The sequence below is a fragment of the Poecilia reticulata genome, unplaced genomic scaffold (assembly GCF_904066995.2).
Source record: "Poecilia reticulata unplaced genomic scaffold, P_reticulata-male-v2 Scaffold_34, whole genome shotgun sequence".
Classification (NCBI taxonomy): domain Eukaryota; kingdom Metazoa; phylum Chordata; class Actinopteri; order Cyprinodontiformes; family Poeciliidae; genus Poecilia; species Poecilia reticulata.
This window is the reverse complement of record NW_027675132.1, coordinates 163,891-181,431: the sequence shown is the minus strand read 5'-3', so window position 1 is coordinate 181,431 and position 17,541 is coordinate 163,891. Positions and strand designations below refer to the sequence as shown.

The 17,541-nt window shown below is 38.3% G+C and overlaps 1 long non-coding RNA gene and 1 pseudogene across 2 annotated transcripts in view; one reads left to right on the top strand and one right to left on the bottom strand.

Annotated features, from left to right (window-relative positions):
• The window catches only part of LOC145550330 (protein NLRC3-like), a 64,046-nt pseudogene extending 51,224 nt beyond the window's left edge, over nucleotides 1–12,822 (bottom strand). The window contains exons 1-4 of the transcript XR_014086237.1: nucleotides 12,229–12,822; nucleotides 11,426–11,557; nucleotides 11,161–11,280; nucleotides 9,572–9,718 (exon numbers count right to left, since the gene is read on the bottom strand). The product of XR_014086237.1 is annotated as a protein NLRC3-like (transcript). The remainder of the gene's footprint in view (nucleotides 1–9,571; nucleotides 9,719–11,160; nucleotides 11,281–11,425; nucleotides 11,558–12,228) is intronic.
• A 3,196-nt stretch (nucleotides 12,823–16,018) lies between these two features.
• Nucleotides 16,019–17,541, top strand: LOC145550331 (uncharacterized). Its single transcript, XR_014086238.1, has 2 exons — nucleotides 16,019–17,199; nucleotides 17,360–17,541. It is a non-coding gene; the product is annotated as an uncharacterized LOC145550331 (long non-coding RNA).

The following is a 17,541-nucleotide window of genomic DNA, read 5'->3' as shown; positions in this document are numbered from 1 at the left end:
GAACACAGTAAAGACTTTTCAGGTAAATGAATTTGTTTCCATTTTAAGGGGGGAACAGATTTTATCAGGCGCTTAAGATATTTTGTTCCCCCATGCTAACTTTGTCAAAAAAGAGCAAATGTTATGAAATCACAGGAATTATTGTTGATATAAAGAGGAATGAACACAGTAAAAGACTTTTCAGTTAAATTAATTGGTTTCCATTTTAGAGAGGGGAACAGATTTTATCAGGCGCTTAAGATATTTTGTTCCCCCATCCTGACTTTGTCAAAAAAAAGAGCAAATGTTTTCAAACTTGCAGGATTTCTTATTGATCATAAGAGGAATGAATACAGCAAAAGACTTGCAGGTAAATTAATTTTTTTCCATTTTATAGAGGGCGAACACATTATTTCAGGCAGCTGAAATATCCATCCTCTCCTCTTCTCCTCCAATGCCTTTGTGAAATAAAAAGCACCTGTTTCCAAATTCTCAAAAATATTATGTGTGATACCATACTAGACATTTCCTTAATCCAGTAATGTCATATTTTACATTAGAACGGGATTTACCAAAAAGTTTACACTCTGATCTTTTCAGGAAGTCTTTATTTTTTTGCCCTGCTATCGGCCAGCTTCCCTCCTCCTCCTTTATGAGAAATGAAAAATTATAAATGCACACAACGTGTTGGAAACCTGTGTTTGTTGACTGACTTTTATTTGTCAGGCTTACGAGACAAAAGCTGAAAAAAAGATCGATTCACTTCGCGTTTAAAATAACACAAAACAGCGTAAAAAGACCTCCACACAAGACCACGTTTATGTATGTATGTATTTTTATTTTGATAGCTGCCGATTAAACTGAAAGTTACAAAAGTGACGTGATCATATGAGTGGTTTTACCGAGAAATCGATCAGAAGCGCCGTAAATATGGTCAGATCCGCCGGATCCACTTCTCTGGCTGCAATGCGCGCTCCCGACACAGGGGGAACAGATTTTCTCAGGGGAACAGAATTTCTCACAAGACCGGCAAGGGCGGCGGTGTAGAGGTGCTTCAACGCCGACCACTGGCACCAAGCAGACATCAGCGGGATCCAAGAAACGCCGAGGCACCCGAGAGCCCAGAAACGATCCATGCGTCAGATAAAACTTCAGCTTCACCATCCGGCCGCTTCGTCTACCGCAACGACAATGACGTCTCGGCCGTGAAAGCAGCGCAGGAACAGGTGGCTCGGAATCTCCGACAGAAGCGGGGGCAAGGATTGTTGGCCAGCAGCATCAAATAACTCCATATCCTGGACCAATGGTTGGAGGTCTAGTTGTGTGTTGTGATCGTACACCAGCAGAGACTCAGTTCCATAGATGACACAGGTCAGAAACACCTGTGTCAGTACAAACATAAGCAAACGTGAGAAAGAGAGACGAGCAGCCACACACACACCGGCGCCATCTTGGATCTTCTTCTTCTTCTTCTTCTCTTCTTCTTCTCCTCTTCTTCTTCTTCTTCTTCTTCTCTTCTTCTTCTTCTTCTTCTTCTTCTTCTCTTCTTCTTCTTCTTCTTCTTCTTCTTCTTCTTCTTCTTCTTCTTCTTCTTCTTCTTCTTCTTCTTCTTCTTTTCTATTATGGCGGATTGCAAGCAACTTTAAGGTGCATACCGCCACCTACTGTACATGAGTGTGTAGCAGCATTTCTCTACATCTTTTAAATTCTATTTATTAATCTTGTGTTTTTAAGAAACGTAAACAGTGCTTTCCTTAGTCTATAAATATCTTTTATGTTTCCTTCATTTCCTAATATTCCTTTGAGACTCCATTCTTGTCCTGTCCTTTTGACTATTCTTTTCAAATATTCCCTTTCGGATTCATATATTCTACAGTTCATTAATACGTGTTCTACGTTTTTTCTCCCCACATCCTTCACATTTATCATTATTTTTCTTCCCTATTAAATATAAGGTGTCATTTAAATAGGTATGACCTACTCTTAATCTGGTCATGATTATTTCTTCCCTTCTGTTTCTCTCGTTAATATTTGTTATAAGTACTGACTTTTGGACTTTATACAATCTTCTCCCTTTTTTTCCTTCATTCCATCTTTTTTGCCATTCTTCTATTTCTTATTTTTGATGCATGATTTCCCTTCCCCTTTCCCAAAAGGAATTCTAATTGTTATTGCCATTTCTAAGGCCCTTTTTCCTAATTTGTCTGCTTTTTCATTTCCTTTAACCCCTTCATGAGCTGGTACCCAGCAAAACCGGACATCGGTACCACCTCTATATAATCTAAATAAACTATGTATTGTTTCTAATACTAGATCTTTTCTATTATTTCCTTCTCCCTGGATGCTTTCTAAAACTGCTTTAGAATCTGAACATATCACCACCCTGTCTGGGCGAACCTCCTCTATCCATTGTAAGCTTAATATAACTGCCATCATTTCTGCAGTGAAAACAGATAGGTGGTCTGATATTCTTTTGGAGATGTTAATTTCAAACTCGGGTATATTTATTCCTATTCCCACACATCCTTTGGAATTTTTTGATCCGTCTGAGTAGATTTCAAGGTAGTTATAAAATGTTTCCCTTAAATATACATTAGTCTTTACACCTATTTCATTTAACTTCCAGTCTCTTTTCATTTTAAGAATTGTCATGTCTACATTAGTTTCAGGAAATATCCATGGAGGAATAACACTAATTGGATTAATTTGAGCTATTTCCTTATCCTCTAGTCCGTATTTTTTGGTTAGTTTATTTATCATCCATCCGAATCCATTACTCTGGAACTTTGTATATTCCCAACAGTTTTTTATTATATTTGATGTTATGTTTTCATCTCCATTACTTTTAATTTTCATCCAATATACTAAGGCTAATTTTGTTCTTCTCATTTCCATTTCCATCTCATTTCCATTTCCATCTCATTTCTCCAGTTTCTATTAGAAGTGCATTAATAGGTGTCGTTTTTACCATTCCTGTACATATACGTAAAGCCCTACTTTGTAGTCTGTCTATCTTTTGTAGTGTTGTTTTAGCTGCTGCTCTATATATGAAACTGCCATAATCAATTATTGATCTCATAAGAGCCCTATATATGTTTAATAATGACTCTTTGTCTGCACCCCAGTTATTTCCAGCCACAGCCTTAAGTAAATTTATGACCTTCTTACATTTAGTTTCTAGCTTTTCTATATGTGTTTTCCATGTATAGGACTTATCTATCCATAGTCCTAAATATTTAAAGTCTTTAACTCTTTCTATAGGTTGTCCATATAATGTTAGTGTTCCTGCATTTATATTTCTTTTATTTGTGATAACCATAAAGCAGGACTTACTTGTTGATAGTTTAAAACCCCATTCATATGACCATTTTTCCACTTTCTTAATTGCTTTTTTAATTTTTTCTACTACGAACTTTACGTTTTTTCCTCTCATCCATATGGCTCCATCATCTGCGTATAATGCAGAATTTATGCATTTATCAGTGTCAGAAAAGATATCATTGATCATTATATTAAATAATATTGGGCTGATTGCACTTCCTTGCGGAATCCCATTCTCCACATTAAGCTCTTTTGAGTAATCATTTCCGATCTTAACTTTTATTTTCCTATCCCTCAGAAAATCTGCTACCCAATTGAACATCTTTCCACCAATTCCCATCTGTTTGATTTTTATAAGTAATCCTTCTTTCCACAGTGAGTCGTATGCTTTTTCTATATCAAAGAATACTATAATCATTATTTCCTTCATTTTCAGAGCTTTCTCTATGTCATTACATACTCTGGCTAGGGCATCCATAGTTGATCTTCCTGTTCTAAAGCCACACTGGTATCCATTTATTAGTTTTTTATGTTCCAAAAAATATCCTAATCTAACTATTATTTTCTCCATCCATTTACTTAAATGCGAGGTTAAAGCTATTGGTCTATAGTTATTAGGGCTAGTAGGGTCTTTCCCTGGTTTATTAAATGGAAGTATTATTGCCCTTTTCCAGCTATTTGGTATTAGACCTTCGTTCCATATTCTATTAAATAGTTGTAATATTAATTTCAATGTTACTTCTGGTATTTGTTGAAACATAACATAGCATAGTTGATCCTCCCCTGGTGCTGAGTTTCCTGTCCCTTTTAGTACCGTTTTCATTTCCTTCATGGTTATATTCATGTCTAGTGATGACTTGCATTTCTGACATTTTTCCAATATATTTTTATACTTTCCTAATTTTTGTATTTTCTGCTGTCTATGAGTGTTTGTAAGATGTTCTCCACTGTGTACTGCAGCAAAAGTCTCCCCTAGTAGTTCTGCTTTATCTTTATTTAACACTAGTGTATCCTGTCCTCGAACTAATGCTGGTATTTTAACTTCATTTCTTTTCCCCGTCATTTTCTTAAACATTGACCAGACATTCTGTAATTTTATTTCTGAGCCTATTGAGGAACAATATTCTCTCCATGTTTTCTTTTTAGCCCCTTTAATAGTTCTCCGCGCTATTGCTCTTTTCTTTTTATATTCAATTAGGTTTTCGATTGTAAAATTTTTCTGTAATATTTTAAATGCTTTGTTACGTTCTTTAATTGCTGTACTGCACTCATCATTCCACCAGGGAACTACTTTTTTCTTACCTTTGACTTTGATTTTTGGTATGCTAAAATTTGCAGCATTTAGGATGTGTTCTGTTATCTGTTTTGTGCATTCCTCAATGTTATTATTTAATGAAATCTTGTGGCTGGTTTTTTCACAATTATTTTTGAATTTTTCCCAGTTAGCTTTTTTAAAGCACCATCTTGTTATTATGAATTCTTGTTGCCTATTTATATTGTCATTAATTAATGTGCTTACTGGAAAGTGATCACTGCCTAGTGTAGTCTCTCTGTGAATATCCCATTCACATGCACTAACAAGACAGTTGGTTATTAATGTAATATCTAGACATGACATTGTATTTTTGTATATATTTATTCTTGTATCTTTTCCATTATTTAGACAGACCAGTGACCTTTCATCCATCATTTCTTCAATTATGATACCGTTATGATTTGTTTTCTTGCTACCCCATAGCCTATTATGTGCGTTAAAATCACCACACCATAGTTCTCTTTTATTTATATTTCCTGCAATTTCTGTAAATATTTTCTTATCCAGACTTTTACTAGGGTTGTAATAATTTATACATGTAATATTTCCATACTTTCTTAGTTTAAATAATTCTATATTTACACATTCTATATCTTTATTTATTATGTTTCTCTTATATGCTATTCCATCCTTAATTAGGGTGGCACATCCACCTCCACTACCTTTACTTCTGTCCTGTCTTTCTACATTATATCCTGGGATTTTAAATTCTAGATTAGGTTTCAGCCATGTTTCTTGTATACATATTATGTCTGGAATTATTTCTAAATCATAAATATATTTTTTAAGTTCTTGTCCATTGGTAATTAAACTTCTAGCATTCCATTGAAGAATATGAATACTTATTATGAGAGTTTATTCCTGAGTATTCTCTGTCGTTTCTGTGGCACTTAAGATGGTGTGAATCTGGTCTGCTTGAATTTCTTTCATATCTAGGAATCTTCCTGCCGCTGTTACAATTGCTTTTATTTTATCACTTTTCTTCTTCATTTGCACTGTGACATTAATAATGTGGCACATAAATGCGATAAAGTTTTCTTTTTTCACCACCATTGAGTTTTCATCCACTTTACATTTGTGTGAACATGTTTTTTGAATAATTGTTGTTGGCGCTAAGCTTTGTCTTTGCTCACTCTGCCCTTGATTTGAACTCCAAATTGTGTTTCTTTGTTCCGTTTCTCCTGTTCTAATTTCTTTTGGGTCATTTTTCCTAGCTCTTTTTAAGGCTTCTGCGTATGAGACTCTTTCTGTTATTTTGATTCTTTGAGCTTCTTTAGCTTCCTTTTGTATTTTGCATCCACCATATGCTGCACTATGTTCTCCTCCACAGTTACAGCATTTGATTTTAGCTTCTTTTTCACATTTTCCATATTCGTGTGGCCCTCCGCATCTTGCACACCTGGGTTTTCCTTTACAATCTTTTGCGATGTGTCCTATTCTTTGGCAAGCGAAGCATCTGAGGGGTTTTGGGATGTATTCTCTGACTCTGTAATTCAAATATCCTAGTTGAATATTTTCTGGCATGAGGTTTTCAAATTGCAGAATTACTGCCATTGTATCTTTGAGTTCTCCATCTCTTTTACTTTTAATCCTGGTGGCATCTGTTAACTTTCCTCCTTTAATTTCTTTTTTCAACTCCTCCATTGATATTTCTGTTGGGACTCCTGATATCACTCCCCTCAGCCTTGCTAGGGACCCTGGAATATGTGCTTTGATTCTCTCCCCCATCAAGTTTTCCATTCTGATTATTTTTTGTTGTTGAGTTTCGTTGCTAGCATAGATAAGCACTCTTTTTTTACTCATGATTCTAGCCGTTTTAATTTTTCCTATCTCTTTCTCTATTGCTCTAGTCAGTTTAATTGGGTGGATAAATCCTCCTTCTTGCTTAAATTCCACTATTGCCTTATATTCCACTTCTCTATTCCAGTTATTCTTTTCTCTTGTACTCGTGCTGTCGTTAGTTTTTGTCTTTTTGTTGGTTTCTTCTCTGGCTTCACTTTCTTCCGACCAACTTCTTTCCCTTTCTTGTCTCTTCCTAAGTGTTCTTTTCATTCTTGCTGACCTTGATATCACCCATTCCATTTCATTACCACTATTCCCTCCTGAAGTAGAAGCCATGCTGCTACAGTCAATGCACAGTTTATGCAATCCGCCAAATCGCTCCTACCGTCTTCGTTTGTTTGTTTGCTTGTTAGTTTGTTGCTTCCGTCCGTCCTCGCCTACCGAGTTGAGTTGCTCAAGTGGCCATCTTGGATCTTCTTCGCCACTCAGTGTTGAAGAACTGAATAACTAAAGGTGTCACATTAAAAGCAGAAAACAGAGCATCACATGAACACAATACAAAGAAGTTAGAAAGAGGAAGATGAACTACAAGGATGAAGACCAGTAACACCAGAATCACCAGTAGACATTTTAAGCAGTTGATGCTGAACTTGGACTTCAAACTGTCCACACTGTCAGCAGATCTGATGCTGGTGGAGACAGAGTCCCAGAGCTTGGGGACAGTGGAAGTGAAGGCTCTGTCCACACAGGTCTTCAGGACAGTGTGGGACATCCATCAGGTTCTAATGACTGGATCTGAGGTGATGTGGACATGGAGGAGGTCTGAGATATGTGGGTGTGTCCATGTGGGATCCTCTCCTGGATGTTATAGAGGATTTAAAATGGATCCTGTAGATCCTGGAAGCCAGTGAGCTCACATTATATCTGTCCACACAGAGACAATCAGAAGGTAAAGGTCCATGAAGTGATATCTGGATGTGAGCAGTGAACCAGATGATCCAAGTAGCTGTAAAGATTTAATGTTCCTGCTGATCCACTAAGAACCAGCAGAACCTCTGATGGTCCACATCAGCTCAGTCTGGTTGAGTTCCAGCAGATCTCACCAACCACATCATGAAGCTTTCCTTCCTGCTGAACTGATCTCACAATGCACACAGGAACCAAGTCCTGATGGACCAGACTGGTTTACCAGGTATTTCCCAGTGGGTGGTGGAAATGTGTCCCACTGTTAGTCTGACATGGAGCCAGGAAGCAGCAGAACATCATCATCACCCAGAGATGAAGATATGAAGGTGTTTTCATTAGAACAGAGCAGCTGGTTTAGATAATGGATCAAACCTCTGTAAATATAACTGGGAACATCTGAAACTTCCTGATTCAGTTTACAGCAGTTAGAAACAGCTCACCTCTCTGATGGTGGAGATCCAGGAGATTTAAAGTGAATGGGTTCAGTCTTTGACCTGTCACTCTTAAAGGACACACAGCTGGCTCTGATGGATCAGACTCAGAAATATATACACAGAAATATTTTCTCATTCAAATATTTCTGTGTATTTTTTCTGTAAAGTTTATTTTGAATGTGGAACATTTTCAAATTCTGAGCTTTGAGACATAATAAGTCTGCTGCATATCTTAAAGACACAGCCCTTCGTGTCCAAAGCCAAATCATGGTTTCGTTCACACCGAGCTTAAGTGCAGCGGCTCTATTTCCCTCCAATAATTTTCCCTTTCCTTTATAAATCCTAATTTACGGGAAATAAAGCAGCTGCTTGTCGGCCTGTCACCTCTATAAATACATATTATGTGAAGCAGTAACCATGGCAACGTCCTTGTTTGAAGCAGTATTGGTATTTATAATAATAATAATTATATATTTTATTTAAAATGTGTTTTAGGGCACATGAAAGATCTAAGTTCAAATGGCTGTTTGAGCAGCAGATCGTTCAGCCAGGATTTAACGACAGACAGAGTCTCTGAGTGGGAAAGTGGATGTTTATTCTAAATAGTAGAATCATGTTTATAAGTTTACATTTACAGAATAAAGATGCTTTATGTCCATAAGGTTCATTCACAAAGCGGCTCGACTGAAGGATGGCTGCAGCTGGACCGGTACCGCTCGGCTCCTTCTTTAAGTTCTGCTCAGAGCTCCAGGATGATCAGTCTGGATTAATCTAAACACTAATAAACCATCAGATCAATCAGATCTGTGATTAATCCTCCCTCTGAATCCTTCCATTGTTCTCCATCAGAGCCAAAGCTCCTCAGGTAGCTGCTCACCTTGATGCAGCTACTGATGGACCTGTGATTGTCTCCACACTTGATCACCTTCAATAATCAAACCTGTTGATTGTTTTTAATCAGCAGGTTTGAGTTAATCTGCTGATCCAACCTGTTTTCTTTTTTAGTGAGAATGAAATTCAGATTTCAGTATTTAGTGAGTTTTGACTCTTTGTGGTTTAATATTGTCCACAGAAAAAGTTTGTTGGCTGCTGCACATTTTCACGCCAGCGAACAAATGTGTGTATATTTATGCAAACCTTGACGCAAAGTTAATTTTTATACATGTCGACTTTTGCATAAAATATGGGACCAGACATTTTTTTGTGTGGACAGTTTATGCCTGAGGCTCCAGAACATAAACTGCTGCAGAGAAACAGAAAGTTTAAAGTTCTGGATCATCAACCTGGATCACATGGTCCCAGTGTTCCCAGTATATAGACTGGTCCCAGTGTCCCCAGTATCTATACTGGTCTATATACTGGTCCCAGTGTTCCCAGCATATAGACTGGTCCTAGTGGTCCCAGTATATAGACTGGTCCCAGTGTTCCCAGTATGTAAACTGGTCCCAGTGTTCCCAGTATATAGACTGGTCCCAGTGGTCCCAGTACATAAACTGGTCCCAGTAAAGAAGTTCCCTCTCTCAGTGGGTTTATCTCTGAATTGTTGTTCTCTAAAGTTCTGGTTGTTTCTGTTTCCATGGATCATTTCCATCCATCTCTGACTCACTGAAGCCTCATTAAAACTCCTCTGATTGGCTGACATTCCTCATGTCTACTCAGCTTCAAGTTGGCAGAAAAATTAAGTTTCTTTTTATTTATTTGCTGAAGATAAACAAGTAAATATTAAATGAATCTGTGTGGAGTCACAAGAATCAGATAGAAACTGGTTTCTTACTTCCTGTCTGAGGGTCCAGGTTCATTACTGAAGTCTGGAGGATGATCGTTGGACCGGTCACTCCTCATAGAGGGACAGACGGATCCTGGAGGTTCTGCTCTGTCCTGCTTTAGGTCCAAATCGTCCATCTTCTGGATTTCAGTGAGTCTGAAAGAGAAACCAGAACCTGTCAGTTCCCAGTGATCCAGTAAGCAGAAAGTTGATCCCATCATGTGTTCAGAGGATCAAAGGAACCTGATCCAGCAGGAACCATCTGGGTTTGAATTGTTCTCTCCTTCACTTCTTCATGACCTTCTGATGTCTGCTGGCTGATCCAGAACCTTCTGGAGAACTTCTGACTTTATTAACAACATTTAAAACCTGAACTGGAATCATGTTCCAGGTCTGCAGAAACATCCAGAGTGAGGTCAGATGTAGTGAATGAAGGAGTGAACATTTCCTATGAAGTGGTGATGTGTTGGTCCTGAACAGATGGGCTCAATTAAAGCAGCGGTTCTGAAACCTTTGGGGTCGATGCTCTACGGTAGGAAAATCTGACAGGGCACCACCTGTTACAGTCCAGGTGGAGGTGGTGGAGTGTGTAGGGAGACATCAAATTCCTGGACATCCAGGTCACCTCGGACCTGACCTGGTCACTGAACACCTCTGTTCTGATGAGGAAGGCCCAACAAAGACTCTTCTTCCTCAGGAAGTTGCAAAGGGCTGGACTTCCTGCTCAGCGGCTCCAGAACGTCTACAGAGCCGTGATGAAGAGCATCCTCTGCCTCAGCAGGGCTGGGTGGGACGACAACAACCCAGGACCAAAAGGACTCGGCCCGGGTGGTGAGAACGGCCCAGTGGATCGTGGGATCAGTTACCGAACCTGGACCTGATATCTACTGGCCGACTGCAGAGGAAGGCCAGTTGTGTTGCTGCTGATGATCCACCCACCCAGGACACAAACTGTTGGTACCGTCTGGAAACGCTGCAGGTCCAGAAAGTGAACAACCACTTTATGGATAAAGATCAGCTTTTCACCAGAGCTGAGAATCAATCTGTCCACCTTCCATCCTCTCTGCCCCCTGCAGACACACCCACAGCCTCATGATGCCCCCTAAGGGCTGATTAAGACTTTATTGATTCATCTATTGATCACTGAGGCACCACTCCAGTTTCATTATGTTCTAGAAACATAATAATAAAAACATTATGTCTGAAAACGACAAGTTATTTCTGTCCTCCGTCTCAAAATGGAGCCTGATCTGAGGAACAAAGTTAGTTTCAGTTTCTGTTTCACTCAGTAACATGACTTGTGTTTTCATCATAACAGAAGCGTCTAAAGTCCTAATTTGATTTGTGGAATAAATATTTACAGTTAATAGTTCAGATACATTTTAACAATAAAGTTAGAAAACTTTCAGTGTTTCTATATTAAAAGGTTCTGCAGTCAGAAGAGTTCAACTACATTTCCCATGATCCTCTAGTGGCTCAACAAACCTGTTGATCAACATTGAGATCATAACAGGCTATAATGGATCAAACCTTTGTAAATATAACTGGGAACATCTGAAACTTACTGGTTCAGTTTACAGCAGTTAGAAACAGCTCACCTCTCTGATGGTGGAGATCCAGGAGATTTAAAGAAAATGATGTCATCCTTTGACCTGTCGCTCTTAAAGGACACACAGCTGGGTTCTGGTTCTGGTTCTGGTTTGAGTCTCTGATGGATCCTGACAGAAACATGATGATTAAAACTGAATCTGTTCAGTCTGGATGAAGCAGCAAAGAGGAGCAGCAGCAGCTTCATCACCACATCTTTTTTGGCCTGATATAGTGAACGCTGTGTGAAAAGGGCTGTGGAGATGGTGACCTCACCTCTGACCTTTGCTCTGGCTCTCATCTTCCCCACACAGAGTGGTTTTAGAGGGAGGGACTCCCTCCTCTCTGTCCTCACACTGATCCATGCTGCTGAATTCACATCAGCTCACACACACTTTCTAGCTTCACCTGCAGAGGAAACACACATCATTCATCTGCACATCAACTCTGATCATCCTTTACATCATTAGTGCTGGAAAAAGATCAGCTGCTCCTCCTCTGATTGGCTCTTCTTCTCTGCTTCATATCAGTGTCAGGTGAATGCAGTCAGACAGCAGAGAGGCAGAGGAAGCTGCCATCAGCTGCTGCACTTCTACTATCAGTCCACTAGATGGAGACATGGAGCAACATTTACATTCACTGACTTGAACTTCATTCGGACTGAACATCAGGAACTATTTTTGTTCACAATCATTAAACCCAACAAGTGGATTATCTGCTCCTTCAAGATGAACTATTTAATAATCTGACTGAATCAAACATATTTTTATTATATTTTTTAATTTTGAATGGAAGCAGCAGGAAAATCTTGTTTTTGAATTTAATAATTAAGACCAGAGATTTATTCTAGGAAACAAAATCAAGAAGGATTCGTTCAGAGAAGAAAATACAGATACATCAGCTGGTCATCACGTTGTTAGATTCCAGTTAATCAGTAATCTAATAATCCTTTAGATTAACCTTCAAGCATGAGAGAGATTAAACTTTGAGCTGAAATCAGAAGTGAATTTGTTCTCCAAACATCAGAAAGAAACAAGTTTCTGAAGACAAAGTTCACATAGGAAACAAATCAAACTTACAGTTTATGCAAATTATCCAAATAGTTGCAGAAGAACATCTGAACAACAAACTAAAACCCAACAGAACCGCATTAGAACCAGACTGGCGCCTGAACAGATGAGGTTAAACTGAAGGTATCGTGAGGAGAAATGAGCCAATAACAGAGTTTCATGTTGATTCTTGTTGAAGTTTCTGGTCTGACAGCTCAGACTGATTGTGAGTCAGATAAACGTTCATCTCCTGACATGTGAAGACATGAACCAGGATCACGACTCCCAGTTTGAACACAAACTCTCTGCTGCTGTTATTCTGCTGATCCAGGTTCTGTTCAGCTCCAATGGAACCAGAACCTGTTTAATATGGAACCAACTGGACTCTTCATTAATGGGCTTTTGTCTTTATCTGGTGGTGAAACTATAAAATACATGATGTCTGTTTATTAAACCCAGATGAAGTGTTTTTTCTTAATGATCCAGAAATGTTAGTGAAGGTAAAATGTGATCAGAACCAGAACCAGTTCTAAGGTTTCATTAATCAGGACATGAATAAAATATCATTTGTTCCTCAGCAGCTCTTAAAATGAGCTCAGATTACATTTCACCATTATTTATTCACCAGAACCAGAAACAGTGAAAGACTAAGTAAATTTTTCTGCTGCCAGGTCAAAGGTCAGCAGCATTAAGAAGCTGATTATCAGCTGGAAACCTGAACCTTGACTTATTTGGTCCCTTTAACACTAAATAATTTAGTTTAAACTGATTAATTTGTTTCTTTGACATCAAAAACATAAAAAAATAATATAAATCCATAAAATAAGGATCTACTTCAAATACAAATAAAAACTAACATGAAAAATCAACCAAAGCCACAAACTAAACATTCGTCCTTGTTTCCTGCTGCAGTAACTGGTGAGAATATAAATAGAAACAGAAAATAATCAGAAACTCAAACAAACTAATCTGTAGTTCTTAACATCACCACATTACTGCAGCTAAAACCACACGTTGGTATAATATAGATTATTAATATAGCTCCTATATAACCATTGATCATCATGTCAGGGAGGTGAGCAGAGTGAGGACAGTCTCTGGTTAAACCAGGATCAGCTGAGCAGGTTCTGCTGATCCAGGTTGAAACCCTGATTTCATTTCAATCATCAACCTGAATCTAAAGTCAGATCAGCAGCAGAGAGGTGGCAGCTTGTTCCAGACTCATTATTTACACATGATGCAGCTGTTTTCCAGCTGTTCTCCACAGCTGGAGGGAGGGAGGGGGATGTTTGGAGGAGAGAACCTGAACATTCAGCCTCCAGGTTTTACAGCTGGATTCTGACCTCAGCAGCTGGAACAACGACACAGATGAAACCAGAGACTCCTGGAAAATGGATGTTTGGATCTGATCAGGTCTGCAGATTCACTGACTGGGATTTATTCAGAAAATGTCTCAGAGCTGAGAAGAGCTGAGCTTCTTCAGACTGAATGCTGGGAAACCTTCACTCCTCCCATTCAGTGATGTTCAGGTTCTGAACTTTAAAAACTAGAATCAGTTGGAAACATCAGGAATTTGGTCCATTAAAAGTGTTAATAATAAAATCAAACCCTTCTGCTGTTAGTTGAGTAAAGTCTGTTTCCACTAAGAACTGTGAGCGTTTCCTCCAGTCTGTGTTCGGCTTTAATCTCCTGCAGGAAACCAAACCTCCACGTCTCGACTGGAGTCGCCGTGGCAACGCCTTTCAAACATTAGGACAGTGGGTTGAGACCGGATGAGAGCCGATGAGTTGTTTTTATTTAGTGGCAGAGCTGCATTCATCCATTCATCATCCCAGTTTTCCTGCCATGCAGATTAATCTCCACTAATCTGATGCTTGTGTAACCCGTAATTAGTCAATTAGTCAGACTTTTATTTTTACGGGCCCACTTCCTGTTTTGCCCCCAAACTCTTCAACTTATTTAAAGCCCCGCCTCAGCGCAGTTTAAAACACCACCTGTTCCACTGTGATTGTGACTGGCTGTTGGCGTCTTGCTGATCATCTCTCCTTGGAAAATTCACCCAAATCTCTGAAAGTGATTTGAACTATTGGTGAGTTTGCTTGGGTGATAGCAGTATTGTTCAGCATGAAAGTTTGCTCGATTGCTCATTGGAGCATTGTTTTATTAGAACTGTGGCAGTTGTTACCTGGGCTGTCACCGGGATTCACAGCTGATCACAGTCTAGCACTCTCTGCTGAAAGGTAATTGATAGTTTTGTGCAAGATTTCATTACTTTTGTAATGAAATTGATTGAAAATAGGATGTAGCTACATTTAAATTGATATTGCGCAGTATATTTTCTTTTTCCTCACACTGCTTGAGTATATTGAGTTAATTTATTTCTCTTGATTGATATTTGAAAGTGAACTTTGATTTCAACTTTAACCTTAAATGGATTAGTTTGAAATATGATTATTCTTTTTGTTTATCTAAATTATGGTTAAGTTAACCTGACTGAAATGTTTAGTTTAATTATTGAATTTGATATTTATTGTATTTGTGTGTTTGCACATACTTATTGTTGATAAACCGCCTAATGGTTTTTTTTTGGCCTTTTAGGTCGGGTTTTTTTTGATGGATCAGATTCTCAGATCCACTTCTGAGCAAAGGATGGCGAGCTAAGGACAAGAACTTTGATCTTTTGAATTTATTTATTTTGAATTAATTTGACCCTCATTGTGTATTTGTAATTGTTTGTTGTTGTTTTTTTTCCCCCCTATCATCAATACAAAAAACACCAAAACTAAAACAGTGATTGTCTTCATTCACACCTCAGGCTCCTTCAAGAACCATCTTCTGATACTGCTTTTGTAGCCGCAGTTAGCTGCGTAGCCCATAACTGTTACACTTGGAGACCAAAATGTCACAAACTGGGATTAAGAGAGTTGAGATGTTGAAATCTGTCACATTTAGAAAAGAAGCTTCATGATGCTGTGATTTGTTCATCTGAACAACTTTTTAAAAATATTTACTCTTTATAACAAATCAAACTGATCAGATTTATTATTTTGAAGCAACAACCATCAGTTTAATTTATCAATTATGTTATTGGCAAACTAATATAAAGTAAACTGATGTATGGAAGAACAAACATGCCTCAGTCAAGATAATCACCATTCATATCATATTTATAACCACATTAGCTAACAAAGCTAACATCTTGTATTCCACATATGTAAAGATTATAACCTTTAGATTAAAATGTGTAGAAAATTATAAACTTATGTCCAGTTTTATTTGCTACAACAGAGTTTTAGGGCCACACTAAGGAAAAAATATAAAATAAAATCACAAAATAAGTCTGTCTGTGTGGTGGAAAATGATCCTAAGTTCCCATCAGCTGATCATGTTATATTGATGTTGTGAACTCTGACCTGAAGAACCTGTTTGGGTTAAACACACACCAGGTTGGAAGTTGTTTTCCTGCAGCTGAAGGGAACCAGACTGTCTCTGCATGTTCTGGATCCTGGATATAAAACCTACATGTTGACTCTGCCTGTTGGAGCTTTTCATCCTGAACTGATTCATTATTGATCGTCTTACAAGCTCTCTGCATTGGGCACAAGATACAAATAAACCTGATGGAGTGATTTCATCTAACAGAAATTAATGTTTTCCTCAACAATTTGGTGCCGACCTGGACACTCGGCTCCAGCCTGAAACCTGGATTAGGATTAAAGAGACGAGGGCTGCTGGTCGGCTCCACGGCTCCAGAGCTGAGATCAACGAACTCAATCCACTGATATCTGCTGAGACTCTCAGTCAGGTCATAAATTAACTTAATAATTATAAAATCTAAAATAGTAAAGGATCCTAATGACCTTTTTCCCTGAGGATTGAGATTGACCAGATTAATAGAGATTACAAGAGAAAGAAAAATAAGTAGGAAAGTAAGAGAAAAAGAGAAGACAGATCTTTGTAAAAGTGTAAGATTATTTTCTTGAAGATTCCTGCAGGGTGTCTGTCAAAGAAATTGATACTTATAGAGATTTTTTAGTTTTTCCTGTAAAGCTGAATAAAAACCTTTACAGAGTTTTGATGGAACCACAGGTTCTAGGATGAGTCCTAGTTAAAGTCCTTATCGGAGGATAAGGCAGGTATTTAATAGAGTTTTAAATTCAGGGAACCAAACCTTTAGAGAATCCTAAAGACTTTATGAGAAATAAAAACCTGTTAGAGGATGAAGAGGCAGAGCGACCACAAAGCTGGTTGGTTGGATTCTGTGGAGACGTTTGCAGTCTAAAGAGGAAATCCCACCTATTCAGAAGAAACGGGTCTGAGTGGTTCCTGGGTCTTTTCTCCTCCTCAGGGTGAATCGATTCACTATATAATAATGAAACATGGAGAAAAAAGTTTGCATGATGTGAATGAAAGGATGAAAAGTGTCATTTCTCCTGTTCGTTGAAGCTGATCGTTTAGAAAGGAAGAGAAAGATAATTAGAAGCAGAGGAAGTGAACTGAGGCAAAGAAATGAGAAACGAAGAGTCGAGTTGATCCTGAGAAACAAGGAAAGTTTGGAAAGTTGAATGAAAGTCAGTCAGTTTCCTCCCCACTGGTTACATTTGATGTTTCCTCAGATGATCAGGAGGTGGCGATGAATGAAGGAGCAGCCTGTTATCCTGACCTGCAGAACGTCTGCTGACCTTCCTGAGGACACTTCAGTGGACTAGACCCTGAAGACAAAAGGCAGCAGGTTGTGAAGTGAGGTGGAGAAGCTAGTCTGCTAACATCCAACTCAACTGCTTGAAGATCCAAAAACATCAGATGGGAACCCCACCACCACACCAGCTCCATGCATCACTCCAAGAAGTAAATCATTACAGTTGGACACAGTTTCCTCTCTATTTTTTATTTTGCTTCATTCGTATAAATTTAATCCAATAAAGAACTTTTATCTCCACCTCCAAGCCTGGATCCACTCTCAGGCACTTCATCCCAGTCAAGGCTGATGAAGAAATTAAGGTCAAGGAAATTATAGTCACTCTGTAGTTAAGCATTTAATAAATCTTGTCAATTGTTATATTCATTTCAAATCATAATAAAAAGAGAGAATAGTTTATTTCATAAACAAAAATGTATCTGTGTTTAACTTCCTCCCCGTTTCTTTCTCTGCTGCTCTCAGCTGGGATCTGATGAACCGTCCTCCACTCTGTCACTTCAGCCAACCAACTTGGCTCGGGGTGAATGAAGGTCCACATCATTTGGAGTCACTATCTACTAAATTGTCAAGTATTTCATTGACTAATATTTTGTTTTTACAGTAAATTAAAAAAAATCACAATTTAAATAAAGAGAATGGATTAA